Genomic DNA, 16,464 nt, shown 5'->3' with positions numbered 1-16,464 from the left:
AGAGAAAGACAAATACCACATGATCTCACTTTTATGTGGTATCTAAAAAGCCAAACAATCAAAACACAATGGAAACAGACTCATGGATACAGAGCACAAACAGGTGGTTGCCAGAAGGGAGGGAGGCAGGGGACGGTGCGATAGATGTAGGGGATTAAGAGGTACAAACCTCCAGTGATGTAATTAATAAGTCATGAGGATGTAATACACAGCATCAGGAATAAGGCCAATAATGACATTCTATTAACTTTATATGAGTCAGATGCTTACTAGACTTATTGTGATGATCGTCTCATAATGTATGCAAATGTCAACTCATTATGTAGCACACCTGAAATTAACATAATATTATACATCAACTGTATTTCAACAAAAAAAGTACTATACAATAAAAAAGAAGTAATTTGTCAGTAGAGTTTTTGAAAGACAACTGCTGCCCTCTATGAGTCCCATCACCCTCCCTCATCTCTTGGAAAAGGATGGGAGAGGGAGACTACTTCTTTCACATCAATTACAGAAAGACAAATTTTCTAAGGCTCTTTACAGAAAGCTTGGAATATGTCCTCTGCTTTTCATAAAGAATTAAAAGCAGGTCACAGAGATTGATTAGAGAGCTGCCCGGGCAGGAGAGAAACAAGTAATTGATTACTTTAGGGATTAATTGGACTACCTTTCGCTGATATGTCAAAATATGCATGAGTGCTTCCTTAGAACAAATAAACTCCACACGGGAGAGAGCTCTGCCCAAGAGAAATGACTAAAAAGTGTGCCACGACTCTAGACTATGAGAAGTGGGTTTCTCACACACGCACACACAAAACATAAAAACAAACAGGAGATGAATAGGGAAGCCATCATCTGAAGGAAAAGTATTGCTTATGCTCCAAAAGTATCAGCTGGAGAGTACCACCAGGAGAATGTGTTCAGTACCAAGGACAGATCCCACAATATTTCCCTCCATCTAAACATCAGCCAGGCACACACAGCAAGAAGCCATCTTATGCCAATAATCATTCATGTAAAAAATTTAACTGACCTCTTCCCTTAACTGTCCCCCTTCCCATAAGATCTCTCACTCTCTACCTATGAATGAGTTAGTACGGTTATTGGAGATGGGTGGGGTTGAGTGGGAAAGAGATTAGAATAAAATGACCACATCTACTATCCACACTGTAAACTTGCAGCCTATGACCCAGGCTGGAGGATGGAAGAGGAACTGCTGTTAAATCACACTTGACATTGTGGTAGATTACAGTTTTCCAACATTTATTTTTTCCCACTCTGTCAATGTCTCAACACCTACCTCATTTTGGGAGGAGTATAATTTTTCATCTCACTGATGTTGAGCTTGGCCAGGTGAGTTTCTGTGGCCAATGAAATGTTGGTGAGTATTAAAGAGCAGAGGCTTTAAATAATGTGTTTGCAGGGTTTGTTTTGATCTCTTGTACTTCTATTTACCATGGGAAGAAAATGCTTTGGTAGTAGCTAGTTGAAGAATGATGAAGACTAGTGAGAAAGATCTGAACTGAGCTGGAGCCTCATACACAGTTTAGACCAGTTGAACCCAGAGTAGTTCAGCAGAACTATATCTACTCCACAGATCCGAGAATAAGAAATAACCAATTTCCTTGCCAGTCACTGACATTTTGAAGATATTTCTAATGCAGTGAAAAACTGGCTATTGCAAGCAATTTGATTATTGTAAAGGATTGGCAATTATAATTTTTAAATTAAGATTCTGTTAAGTGACTATGACTACAGAATGTATTACTGTCTAAAAGTGAGTTTTAAAACTTTGAGGCCAAAGACTGAGATTGTGTTCAAGAGCAAGACAAAAATGCTTTCCCACGGACTACATGTTAAAGGCAAAATGGAAAACAAGAATTAAGCTGTACATTATTGAGTACCACAAATTTCATTTGTCTATTTTTCTAGTTCCTAAACAATTTTTTAGAGTAATAAGACCCTTTCTCTTCAAAAACATAACCATCAATAACCCATGCAGGAGTATACTGGTTATTTCCAAGCACTTCCCCACAGAAATCTGTAATTAATTGGCACAAAAAAGGTCAGAATATATGGTTTTCAAATTAACAATATCTAAAAGTAAGTCCACAAGGACATAACCTGAATCAGTTTTACAGTGAGTCAAAAATGCATTTACATTTTTTTTGTTTTCTAATGTTGAAGATGAAGTAAGTAAAAGAAACATCTTTCTTTTTCATAATTCAGTTAAACTTGGCCAACATTCATTGCAGGCCCTAGCATGTCAGTTATCAAACAATTTACAATGGTCACAATCCAAGAATGAACAAACTCTAGAATCTTCTTTAGGTATATATCAATAAAGCTAAACATTTGTATTATAGACATTAGCTGATGTTATGCTGGTACACCGCACTACATTAATACATCTGCTCGTTATCTACCCAGTGGCAATCTCCCTTTTAAATAACAGAGAAAAAAATTCTATAAGTAGTTTTCATCACATCAGCCTAAGCCCAGGCCCATTTCATAGGAGATAATAAGGTGATGTTAATCTTTTGATTTCTTTCTCTCTCTAGCAGATTACATCCTATTTTAAGTCAGACACAAACAAAATCTTACAGGAAACAAAATTAGAAGTGAAATTGCTCTAAAACACCTTTGTCTCTGGAGGAACCTTTCCACCCTCTGTGATGTGCTAGGATGTATCTAATCAAATGATCAGCTTCCACCAAGTAATTGAATATCCCAGAGTTTGAACTGCTAGAGAGCTAGTGTGTTTTCCTACTCTTACTTTTACCTCTAAATAAATAAAGGGATAAAATGGACCTGCATGACACTAAATTGCTGCTTTTGAGGAGAAGCTGCATATACTTGAAGTGTTTATTCTCAAGGTTGATACATTGTATTTTTTTAGCATGTACTTGAAGTGGTACTATACTTACTCAGGAGAAAGAATAGAGTTTTAAAAGGTAATTTTAAAGTAGCCCTAGAAATTTGAATTCCAAACCTTCAAAAAATTTTAGCATCCTTCTTGATAATGAAATACAAGTCTTTTTAATAAAATATTATGGCCACTCAGGTGATGAAAATACTAAGACCCTTCTTTTGCAGAAAAACTAAATGAAAAAATACATAGACAATGTAACTGAGGAGTTTTACTAACCTGTTTTTTGATGAGGTGAATTCTTATTTTTTGCTATATGTTGACCTTCAAAAAACGAGTACTTTTCTACTCCTGCTACATATAAAGTAACTATAAAGAAAAAGATGGTTAAGGTAACATTCTAAGCATAGTGCAGATGGCCTGACTATAACTAAGATTTTAAAAGGGTATAAAAATTATAAAGCACTTGAAAACAGACCTTCTTATGACCTCAAATCTCCTTTACCTTATCTATGCCTTCAGTGAAAATTGATTGCTCATATATAATATTCCCTTTCCTGGTAATTAGCAGAGCTAAAGTATAACATTCTCCCAAGAGAGCAACAATCCCATCTCCAAAGACAGCTTGGGAGAAATATGGTAGCAAAGAAAGCTTTCTTATCTCTAGGACCATTCAATGGCTAAATGAGAAAATTTGTGAGTTTAAAATAGCTGGTTTCCAACACACAAAGTTGCTGACAGTAGTGAAGCTCTCTAATTAAGTTATATTATAGTCTTAGCACAACATGTGAGGAAAGCCATTTCTAAGAAGGAACCTTTAATATAATTCTCCACATGTTTAATTTCAGATAATAACTAGGTGGCTCAGAACTTATTTATAGAGTTAATTTGAGGGAGGTGCATTAGAACTATCCTAAATGTTAAAACCCCACCAGTATCTATTCCTGCCCAGCGCATTTCTTTAACCATGCAAGCAGAGGAAAAATTATACAAATTATCTTCAAAGTCATTAGCATAGAGGCGGCCAATCCCCATGGGTATGTCCATCTTCACAGAAGAAAAAAAGAGTGGCTGCTTGCCTAGCAGGGTGTTCAGTGGTAATGCCTTTTTTCCCTCTCACACTCTCAGTACCGTTTTTGGTGTCCTCTTTTTTCTGTGTCATTCTTCCGGGACACTTTCTTACTTCCCTTACTTAAAATCATTTATCTTTGAATCACAGGCAATTGAAAAATTGTAGTCATTGCCCGTAGAGGTGACTTCTATTTTTTAAAGATTTAAGTTACTCTTTACTGCCATGTCTTCCATCACTACCCTTATTATGTTTCTTAGTCATTTCATTATCTATAAATAGTATCCTTTTACAACCCATTCTCTAGGCTCCTCTCAGCTCCTCCTCCTATGAACTTTTCCTCCACCCTGTATCTGCCTTTCACTTCCATGCTTGTGCTCTGCATCTGGTCATTATAAACAAACACAACTCCTTCCTAATATCAGTTTCATGCATACCACTTCCTATTAGTTACTGTAACTTTAGCTCACTCCCTTTAGTACTGGAACCCCAATAATTCCTTCACACCTACTAGGACCTACAATCTATTCATCTGACTACCATTTTTACCATACCTCACCAAACTTATATGATCATTATTTCCTGCCCAAGTTTTGATTCCATATTCCATCAATAAAATTATTCCCTTCCATATTCCCTTCCCCATACTCTATATTCTCTCTTGTCACCATTTTATATTTTGTACTCACTTTGGCAAAACACCAACCCTAGTTAAATCCAAATCTCTGCCTCCCTTGATTCTACACGTATATAACTAAATATGGCCAGAGAATAACACAAGTATGCTCCCTCTTTGCATTTTAAGTGCATTACTATCAATGTCAAGTACACAATCTGTAGAATTGCATGGCAGTCATATAGTATTTCCCTGATATATTCACTTTCCTCATTCACAGCTGGTGAGTCTGCTACCATTTTGAGAAAAAAAAAATCCTAAGAATAGAACATCTATAAGTCCCAGCATCACCTAACTATATATACTCTCTCTTCTCTCCTTTTATTATAGATGAAACATCCCTGCCTCTAGCTGAAACCATGTGCATTAATTCTCACCCCCTTCTTGAGTATTTAAAAGCACAGCTCTCACCATTCTTCTACTTCTTTTCACCTCCATGTTCTGGCACCATACCACTTCTCACTAAGGTTATTATAAAAGCATCTGAACCTGTCCCTCCACTCTTACTCTTGTCCCTTATAATCTCCCAGATCATGTTATTTTTTTTTTCTTTAGAGCACCCAAAGACTTAAAAGAATAAGTAGATCCTTATGACAGCTTACAAGGCTCTACTTGATTTTATCCTCCCTTTCCTCTCTGATCTCCCCATTATTTCCTCCAAGCACACTGACTTTTACAGTGTGATATATTATTTTATTATGCTTATTTATTTTGTTTATTGTCTATCTGCATCCACTAGAATACAAGCATCAGTGGAAAGATTTTTTTTGCTTGTTTAGTTCTTTTTACAAATGAATGCTTCCAACTACATGCCTGGCTCACAGTAGGCATTAAGCAAATATATGTAAATCAATGAATGAATAACCTTCACTAGTAACTGGGGATTGATTAAAATCTATAGTTCCTCAAAAAGAAAAGTGTGATATGCTTTTCATGTGATATATTTTTATGACTCCTAAGGGCATGTTGGAACACATTGAAATTCCTCTTGAAAACTGCTTTTCTCTCAGATTTTAATCTGTAATAGCATCTCAAATCAGATTAATAATCAGACTGTAATAACTTCAATAGTCCTGTCATGAGATATTTTAAAAGAAATTCTCTTTAACAGTTTACAACAGGATTATAATTGTTTTTAAGTTTTCATTTTATTTAAAGTGAAAACTTGGTTCCTAAGCTTACCCCAACAGTATTTCTACCTTTAAATTTGACTTTTTAAAATTTGACTAAATTACCTGGACAAAAGAGTCTGGATTTTAGGATTAAGATGGAGTGACATTTTCACTAATGTGTAACAAACATTTTCATTGATAAGAAATGTATCAATTCCAATATATCACCTTTTGAGAAAACAATTTTTTAACAAATGTCTACATATTACATACAGACTAAAATTGGTTTTGTATATTTGATTTCTGGACAATTAATAGTCAGGCTATCTTATCTCTTCATTCATGTATAAAACAGCTCTTATTTTACTGTACAGTTCAGTGTTCCCAGGAGCCAGCTACTTCTACCTCCAATTCCTTCCTTCTTTTATACTGCAAGTAATTCTTCTACCAGTATATCCTCATGCTATACTCAGACTAACACCTGTAACCTGGATTAACTTTATCATGGTTCATGATGAAAGTACAGTTGCCTGCAGCTGGCATATACTTATATGCTAAAATCACTTAGAATAGGGTCACAAAAGTCACCCTTGTTTCATTGCCAAAGGCCCAATATGAAAGCCAGCAAGTAGGAATATCTGTGAAGTGTCAAATAAAGAATAAACAAAACATAATTATAATAAATAATTCCTATTTTGTACTAACCTGTCCTAATGTTCTGAGCATAAGAATGACATAATCAGATTTGAATTTCAGGAAAATTGGGCTGGAATTATTTTTAATAAATAAAGGCTTTTAACATATCCTCTCACTCTTACCAAAATAACAAAGGGGAAAAAGAAAAAAAATCCATTATTTTAGTTGGAGGTAGATATAAGGGATTGGAGCTCAATAGCCATTTCAATTTACTTCTGGAGTGTTTTCATATATTGCAGAGGCTAGAATTCTGCATTTTCCAGAAACTCTTGCAGCTACAGCTCTGGATGTAATTTTGGTTCTGCCAGTCAGATACACTGCCAAAACACTGGCATGACTAATGGGATGTGTGGGTTATTTTTGCTGTTTCTTTTGTTTCTGCTAGCAAAGACCATCACAGGGGTGTCTGGTTTTCTGTGGCAACATTACAAAGATATTAATGTGTGGTCACTTGATCCATGAGTATTAATGAGAATTGTGTAGTGATTTTTTTGCAGGTGTTTCTGCAAGCTGCATTTGAAACAGTGGCTTCCTGATCATGGGGGTTTTCTGAGAATAGGCTTTTAAGTTTTCTGATCTTGCTGTGGCTTCCTGTGGTATGGCACAGCATGGCTCTAGAGCTGGCATTTGAAGTGGCAGGTTTCTAGTTTTCTTAATCAAAGAAGAGCATTAGCTCCCACTGTGACTCTGTTCTACACTGAAGTTTTGAAAACTCAACCTAAATATATTTTTCTTAAACCTAACCAAAAATTTTTAAAGCCATTTTTTGTGTTTAAAACATCTAAAATATTCTTATTCATCCAAAATATATAAGACCCATCTATAAAACAACCAAAACCAGATAACTTGATTAAAATGGGCAAATAGCATGAATAAACGATTCTCTAGAGATAATATAAACAGCTAAGAGAATTTGAAAAGATAATCATCACTAGTCATAAGACAAATCCAAATCACAACCACAATGAAATAGCATCTCAAAGCCATTAGGATAGCCACTATCAAAAGTGCAGGAAATGAGTGTTGACACAAATGTGGAGAAATTGGAACCTTGTGCTCTGTTGGTGGGGATGTAATGGTGCAGCCAGTATGGAAAATAGTGTAGAAGTTCCTCAAAAAATTAAAAGTAGAACTGCCACCTAGCAATTTTACTTCTGGGTTTATATCCAAAATAACTCAAAGCAGGGTCTATAAGAGCTATCTGAACACTCCTGTTCAGTGCAGCATTATTTATAAGAGCAAAGAGGTAAAAGCTACCCAAATATCCATCAATATATGAATGAACAAATAAAATGCAGTAAACACATATAATGGAATGTTATATAGCCTTCAAATAAAATGAAATCCTGTCACATGCTAAAACATGTATGAACCTCAAGGTCATTATGCTAAGCAAAACAAGCCAGTCATGAAAGCACAAATACCATGTGATTCTACTCATAGAAAGTATCTAAAGTAATCAAAATCATAGAAACACAAAGCAGAAAGGTAACTGTGAAGGACCAGTGGTAGCGGGAGGGAGAGTTAGTCTTCAGTGGGTATCAAGTTTCAGTTTTTCAAGATGAAAAAGTTCTAGAGATCTGTTGCACAACAATGTAAATATAATTAACATTAATGAAGTGTATACTTAAAAGTGGTTGTCAGTAAACCAAACGTTATATTTTTACAATACAGAAGTCCACATTTTTTGAAACTGAACCTTGACAATTTTACACTTCTGAATATCAAACCAAATACTATATAACATCAAATACCACAAATACGCTATATGTATTACAAAGGAAATAGATTTTATACTCACCAGTAATTAAATTGTAGCTCCATTCTCAAGAAAGTTTCATTTTTGAGAGAAATAAATGCAGGAAATTTTACCTCCTCTTATCAAAGTGTAGAAGGTGCCGTGATGCCAGATAAAGTGGGCTCAATTATTTGGAAATACCATTTGGAATCACCAATAAACAGCATTATATTAAATTTGAAAAAACTCACCAGTGGCCGCATCAGTCTTGAAGCTTATAAGACTTTTACTCGGCATAGGTTTCCAAAGTATCATGAGGCTTTTCCAAAGTGGAGAACATTTTCCAGAGCTGGAGAATAGCTGCACCTAAATTTGAAGAAATGAGTAGATATGAAAGTTTTCCATAAAAGTGACAAAGATAACTTTGCTTTAAGCGGTTTTTATTATATAGAACAAGTAACAATTAGATACATCAGCATACACAGAGCAAAACCAGCAAAAATCAATCTCTGACACCACTTAGCAGTATGTAGCTGGTTCAATGAAGATGAAAGAATTTCTCTAAAATAAAATGATTCTCTGCCTAAATGAGAAATGTGTATTCTGCCAATTTTTCAGTCAGATGTTCCATGAAAGGTATTGGGCACAGCAGTATTATTTTCTTGGAAGAAAAAGCAGACTCACCAGAAATTCATTTAAGAAGCACATTCTGGCAGTGATTTAAGCTTTTTAAGACGACTTCTAGTCTCAGCTGTCGCCCCCTTTCCTTAATCCTTTTGAATGCCTGATTGTAGATCACATGAACAATATCGCTTCCAGGTTCAGTACTAAAAAAAATAAAATAAAAATAAAAAAATTTAAAGATTCTAATAGAAGTGCCTCAAATAGAGACATAAAAACTGTAGGAAAGAAATCCCACTTATTTTTAGGTGAAATCGAGGGGAAAGAGTCTTGAATACTTTGCATTCATTCAATGACAAATAGAAAAACAATATGTATGCCATGTAAGTATTCTGCAACGTACAAGAAGGTATCTGCAAGACATAAAGAATGCACTTTAGAAGAACATTTACTATACAAAACAAGTAATTTTTAGGCACCAAGTGGTTTACAATCTGAAGGAACAAAAGCAAAACAATGTAACAAAAAAAGAAAGATGAAAAAAAATTATATCTGAGATTAAAAATAAGTTGACATTAATTTTTAAAGTCTGAAGTCATACAATTGAAGGCATTAGAAATAAACAGGATTAAAATTTCATAAAAATAAATCATTTTGAGGGGATATTTGAGAGGCTGAATATTAAGGGAAAGAAAATAAAATTGTTCAAGACATTAAGAGACCCAAGAAAGACAATAGGATTCTTTAAAATACAGATTATATGTAGTTCTCATGAAGAGAACAGAGTAAGTGAAGAGGAAGAGATCAATATGGTAGAGTAAGAGAACGTGGAGCCCACATTATCACATGAAAACATCAAAAATACATCGACATGTGGAACACGTCAAACTAATGGGAAACTAGCAGAAGGACTCCTGTACAACCAAGGCTGTAAGAAAGATACACATGTAATCCGTTAGGAAGGGAAGCAAAGAGATCCAGCCAGGATCTGTACCCCTGGGAGGGAACTCAGAAGAAGAGACAGGCTGCAGGGTCACACAACCACCCTGGGGAGTGAGCGGGTGGAGTCACGGACTGGGCATCACAGTCCTGGGGTCTTACTCAGAAAAGACAAGCACACTTGACTCTTGTTAGGCAGAAATGAGCACCAGGCAGGGGGAGGGAATGGGGAAAGGAGCAATCCAGAAAATAGCAGTACACCTGTGCTTCGGTAAGGGGATCCAAAATTTCTACTTTCTCTAAATGAGGGCCAGCAAAAGATGCCGGCTGAGACTGAATGCTGCTGCTGTGCAGTAGCTTAACCTGACCCAATGCTCGTTACAATGTAATTAACATTGCAGTTTAAGTCCCCTCCTGTAGGTTTTTCTGTGTGCGTCATGGGTAAGAATATGCGCAAAAAGGCTGGGCGTGCCTGAGCACCAGGAACTGATCCGTGAATCAATCACACACAAAAAAGCCCTTAAGCCAGGAGAACCAAGGGAAGGGCGCCATCTCTCCTCTCCTGGGTTGGCCGGCTCCCAATTCTTGGGAGTGTACCATATTTTACTACCTTTTTTCTTCACTAATAAAATCTTGTTCATATCACGTTTTCTGGTTAAAAATTCATTTTTTTAGGGTGACCAAAGAACTGAGTTAACTTATATTCCTCTCTTCCCAGTAACAGAGGACCATCGGGACAGATATAAAGGCTGAAGAAGCCTGAATTCTGCTCATGAGAAGCGTGTGTGCGTGTACACACACACACACACACACACACCCCAAGACAGTATGGAAAGAAGTCTGCTTTAGCAGTTGCCCCAATCCCCAGCCCAAGCTGAGAGCAGGTAATCAACAAGGATATATTATATAGACCAGGAAACTACAGTCATTATCTAGTAGTAACTTTTAATGTAGTATAATCTGTAAATATACTGAATCACTATGCTGTACACCTGAAATTAATATTCTAAATTATTTATACGTTAATTTCAAAAAAAGCTTACATAGCTCTGGAACCAGAAAAAATAAAAATAAGTGAAATAACACTTTTCAAAAATCTAAGAAAGATGGCTCTTATATTTAAATTCATAAATCTGTAGCTGGCAAGGGCTCTCTGCGTCAGGTATTATTATCGGAAGGTTATTAACAGGACTCTCAGTTTCTGCTTGGCGTGTAAGAAGCTTACAAGCTTTCACTACAACCTAACAACGTTTAAACAGCCGAACAACTTGAAAAAGCAAATCTTCTTAGATCCCTCAGAGCGAGGAGGTTGCAAGACAAACCACTGCTCGCAAATTTGGAAATACAGAAATACTAAAAATTACAACTTACCTGAGCAGAAAGCCACTGAAACGTCCGCAAGAACAGACGGTTCCACAAGAACTAGCGTGGACGCAGGAAAACCTGGAGAACCTGAACTGTAATTGACGGATTTACGGAAGCCCACTGTGGACAACTTTGAGAGTTAAAAACGCAGCGAACCCAGTCATAGAGGGGCCTCCACAATTTGGCGAGAGTTACCTCCAGGAGACTGACCAGGTTCTCTTAGTAAGTATCAGAGAAAACCTCAGGCATCTGGCAGGAAAAAGGCGCCAGAGTGTTTTGTTCTTAACAAGGCCTGCCCTCAGGACAAACTAGTTAATCAGAATTTAAGCTGCTGGGGTTTTATTAGAGCCTAATTGACCTGGGAAAAAAGTAACCCCATGAGCTCTAATTTTCTGCTTGGAGAGAGTAAAATACCCAACTCCAGCCCACTGAAGCTCCTCTGTCCCACCTGAGGGAGGGTGGGCATGAGAAGCACTGTGTGCTGCTCACAGTTCACAGTTCACAGGCATAAGTCAACTAAAAGACTGAGGTCTAATTATAGCACTATGCCAACGTTTTCTCTCCCTCCACAACTTACCACTACATTATTAAAAGCCTACTCATGGCAGTTTCTTTTATCCAGTACATCATGTCCATCTACCAAACAAAAATAAAAATAAGACATACTCAAAGTCACATACGGATGGAAGAAACAGAGCATGTATCAGAACCAGAACCCAAAATGACAGTGATACTGGAATGATCAGACTAGGAATTTAAAGCCACTATGTTAAATATGCTAAGGACTCTAATGGATAAATTAGACAGCATGCATGAACACATGTGCAATATAAGAAGAGAGATACAAATTCTAAGAAAGACCCAGAAGGAAATGCTAGAGCGCAAAAACACTGTTAACAGATGTGAAGAATACCTTTGATGAGCTTATTAGCAGACTGGATGCAGCTGAGGAAAGAATCTCTGTGCTTGGGGCTATCTAAATAGTAACCTCCTCCTAAACTGCAAAAAGCAAACAGCAAGAAGACTAAGGAAAACAAATGCCCGAGAGCTGTGGAACAGCTACAAAAAGTGTAACATGTGGATAATCGAAATATCACAAGGAAAAGAGAGAAAAGAGCAGAAGCAATGTTTGAAACAATAATGAATACCGATTACCCCAAACACTAAACCACAGATCCAGGAAGCTTGGAGAATACCAAACAAGGTAAATGCCATAAAACAAACCAAAACAAACCACTTCACCCAGACATATTATTTTCAAATTACAGAGGAGAAAGGACAAAGAAAAAAATCCAGAAAGAAAAGAAGCTGGGGAGGGAAGGGACTTACCATAGAGAAATAAATTAAATCTGACTTCTGATCAGAAGTTATGCAAGGAAGATGAGTGTGCAGTGAACTACTTAAAGTGTTGAGGGAAAATAAACCTCACTGACCCAGTTTTCTGTGCCCTGAAAATAATCCTTCAGAAAAGATAAAGACTTTCTCAGACAAACAAAAATTAAGGGATTGGTTACTAGTAGACCACCTTGCAAAAGATGTTAAAAGAAGTTCTTTAGGGAGAAGGAAATTACAAAGGTAAAAAACTTGAATCTACATAAAGAATATCAGAGAAGGGACAAGTGAAGATAAAAACTTTAGTTTTTCTAGATTGAGGTAGCACATAATTTTTTCAAAATAATAATAGGAACAATACATAGGAATATGCACAAGATGAACAACAGCAATGATACAAAGAACCAAATAGAGGAATTAAGATTATTTTGTTATTTTAAGGTACTTAAACTACCTGGGAAGTGGTAGAGTTTTACTTGAAAGTGTACTTGGATTAGATGTAAATGTGTATTGCAAACTCTAGGGCTGACTTCTAAAAAGGTAAAAAAAAAAAAAAAGTACAATTCATGTGATAAGAGAGGAGAAAAAACAGAATCATAAAATGCTCCATTAAAACCATAATTAGGAATTCAAGATTTGCAGATACTAATATATACATAAAATAGATAAACAAGTTCATACTGTATAGCACAGGGAACTATATTCAATATCTTGTAGTAACTTGGAGTGAAAAAGAATATGAAAATATTGTATGTTCATGTATGACTGAAGCATTATGCTGTACACCAGAAACTGACTAAACTGACTATATGTCAATAAAATATGTATGTGTATATATATATATATATATATATATACACACACACACACACACACAATAAAAACCCCACAAAAGCCAGAAAGAGTGAAAGGTAAAAGAACAAGGATCAAAGGCAACATATAGGAAACACTAATAGATATGGTAGATATTAATACAAATATATCAATAATCACCTTGAATATCAATGGTCTAAATTACCAATTAAAAGACAGAAGTCAAAATGGATCAAAAATAAGACAACTATATGTTGCCTATATTTTAAGTAAAGACACTTACAGGTTAAAGGCAAATGGATGAAAAAGGTACACTATGATGGCACTAATCAAAAGAAAGTAAAGATAGCTATATTGATTTTTCGGACAGAGCACACTTCAACACAAGAAAGTATCAGGAATAAAGAGGGGCATTACATAATGGTAAAGGGGTCAATTCTCCTAGAAGACATAACAATTCTTATTGTGGATGTACGTAAAAAAAGTGCGTCAAATTCTACGAGGCAAAAACTGATATAACTCCAAGGAGAAATAAATGAACACATTTTATAGTTGAAGCTTTCAACACTATCAAAAATGGAGAGATCCAGCAGGTAGAAAATCAGAAAGGACATAATTGAGCTCAATAACACCATCAGTCATCAGGATATAATGGACAAATAGAGATTGCTTCAATAACAGCAGAATACATGTTATTTTCAAGCTCACATGGAGTATTCACCAAGGTAGACCATTTTCTGGACCATAAAACACAAATTTAAAAGAATGAATTTCATACAATGACTGCTCTCATTCATCAATGGAATTAAACTAGAAATCAATAACACATAGCTAAAAAAATCCCAAACACATGGAAATTAAACAACAAACTTTTAAATAATACATAGATCAAAGAAAAAAATCTCAAGAGAAGTCAAACTATATTTTGAAATCAATGAAAGAGAAAATTTATCAAAATTTGTGGGATGCAGCAAAAGCCAGGCTTAGAAGGAAATTTATAACATTGAATTATACATTAGGAAAAAAAAAACCCTCAAATCAATCATCTAAGCTTCTACTTTAGGAAACTAGAAAAAGAGCAAATTAAATTCAAAGTAAGCAGCAGAAAAGAAGTAAGAATTAGCAGAAATCAATAAAATTGAAAACAGGAAATCAATAGAGAAAATCAATGAAACTGAAAGCTGGCTCTTTGAAAAGATCAACAAAATCAATTAACTGAAAAAAAGAGGACACAAAATACTAATATCAGAGATGGAAAAGGGGTTACCACTGCGGATTCAACAAACTTAACAGTATATTAAAGGAATACTCTGAACCATTCTATGCCCACAAATTTGATAAGTCAAAACTCACACAGATGAAATGGACAGTCTGAATAGGCTAGTAACTATTAAAGAAATTGAATCAATGATTAATAACCATCCAAAACAGAAAGCACCAGGTCCACATGGATTCACTGAGGAATTCTACCAAACATTTAAGGAAGAAATTATACACTTCTCTATAATGTCTTCCGAAAGATAGAAGCAGAAAGAATACTTCCTAATTCATTCCATGAGCCCAGCATTACCCTAATACCAAAACCAGACAAAGAAATTACAAGAACACAGTTCAAAACTTAGGTCCACAAAAAAACCTGCACAGAGATGTTCGTAGCAGCTTTATTTATAATTGCCAAAACTTTGATGATGTTATCTGCTTTTGGTAGGTAAATGAATAAACAACTGTAGTACAGCTAGCAATGAAATATTATTCATCACTAAAGAGAAATGTTCTATCAAGCCTTGAAAAGACATGGAGGGGCCTTGAATATACATTACTATTCGAAAGAAGCCAATCTGAAAAGGCTACATACGGTATGATACCAACTCTGTGACATTCTGGAAAAGTCAAAACTACAGAGAAAACAAGATCATTATAGTGCATATATGGCATTATACCCTTGTCCAACGTCATACAGTATAAATGCCAAGTATGAACCCTAAACTATGAGTGCAAGTAATGTGGCAATATAGGTTCATTGAACTGTAACAAATACACCACGGTTGTGCAAGCTATTAGCGGAAGAAGTGGTATGTTTGTGGGGGTTGAGGGTATATGGGAACTGTCTGTACTTTCCACTCAGTTTTGCTGTGAGCCTAAAACTGCTCTAAAAGTTGAAGTCCACTGTCTGAGTACACACCTGAAATACAAAACTATTAGCACTTAGGGGACATTTGACAGTTATCTCCCAGTATCCATTGCTCCTCTCTAATCCCTACACTGATTTCTGAGTCATATAGTATGGGTAGTTTCTGTTTGTAATCACTCTCCAGTACCTTCAAATATATTTTTTAATGTTTTGTATGGCTTTTATAATTATCTGTAAGGTTTTTCTCTGCTCTCCACAGGCCTCCAAGCTAATCTGCCATTATAAGAAGTCAGAATCTGAGAAATAATATTTTTTAAGACAAAAGAAACTGATTTCCTAATGAAAGTCTTTAAAAATATTTGTATATGCACATAGATAGCATAACAAGTTATTCTCAGAACTAGGAGAAAATGTCACATCACTAAATATAAACAGGCTTATTTCCTCTATAAATGAGAAACTTAATCAGATGGTATATTTGAGACATAGGTAAATAAAGAGATTCCAAATAGTTAAAAAGAAAACAAGCAAAGAAAAAGTGTTATTAGGCAAATGCAAACAAAAGACGTCAGAAATTTATGATTTTAATATTACATAAGGTAAAACTCCAAACAAAAACAGCAAACAAGTTAGAGACCCATACTTTAGCTCCAAAGAGTCAATTTACACAGAAATTTTTAATGGTTTTTAATATCCATAAGTCATGTAACATGCTAGCAACCTTCATAAAAAGAAATATACAGGAGACACATGAAACTTCAATTTAGTTTTCTCAGTCCAAGAAAAATAAACTGAAGACAAGGAAATGATATAAAAGGCTCAAATGTCACAAGCAAAAAATATCTGATGCATGTTCACTAATTCAGGACCTCATATAGGGAATACAACTTATTTCCAAGTGCTCATTAAAAACTCATAAAATTTCATTATTTTCTTGCCACAGAGAAATTCTTCATAAATCTCTAAAAATAAAAATAGAATAAAAAATACTCTCTGACCACAGTTAGTAAGAACGGAAATTAATATTTTAAAAATCCTGGATAGCAAAGACATCACTTTGCATTGCGAGTTGAAAAACTTAAAGTAAATCAGCTAGGAAA

The 16,464-nt window shown here is 35.3% G+C and overlaps 1 long non-coding RNA gene across 3 annotated transcripts in view; it reads right to left on the bottom strand.

The window, feature by feature from the left end:
- The window catches only part of LOC105092262 (uncharacterized), a 333,225-nt gene that overhangs the window by 146,616 nt on the left and 170,145 nt on the right, over positions 1 to 16,464 (bottom strand). For 2 of the 3 annotated variants that reach the window (XR_010381308.1, XR_010381306.1), the window contains 2 exons: positions 8,848 to 8,990; positions 8,415 to 8,529 (listed from right to left, as the gene is read on the bottom strand). This is a non-coding gene — a long non-coding RNA (uncharacterized LOC105092262). Of the gene's footprint in view, positions 1 to 7,887; positions 8,006 to 8,414; positions 8,530 to 8,847; positions 8,991 to 16,464 lie in introns of those variants that run through there. The other variant, XR_010381307.1, reaches the window with a different exon arrangement.

The sequence above is a fragment of the Camelus dromedarius genome, chromosome 6 (genome assembly GCF_036321535.1).
Source record: "Camelus dromedarius isolate mCamDro1 chromosome 6, mCamDro1.pat, whole genome shotgun sequence".
Lineage (NCBI taxonomy): Eukaryota > Metazoa > Chordata > Mammalia > Artiodactyla > Camelidae > Camelus > Camelus dromedarius.
Note: the sequence above shows the minus strand (reverse complement) of the source record. Positions and strands in the feature narration are given on the sequence as shown.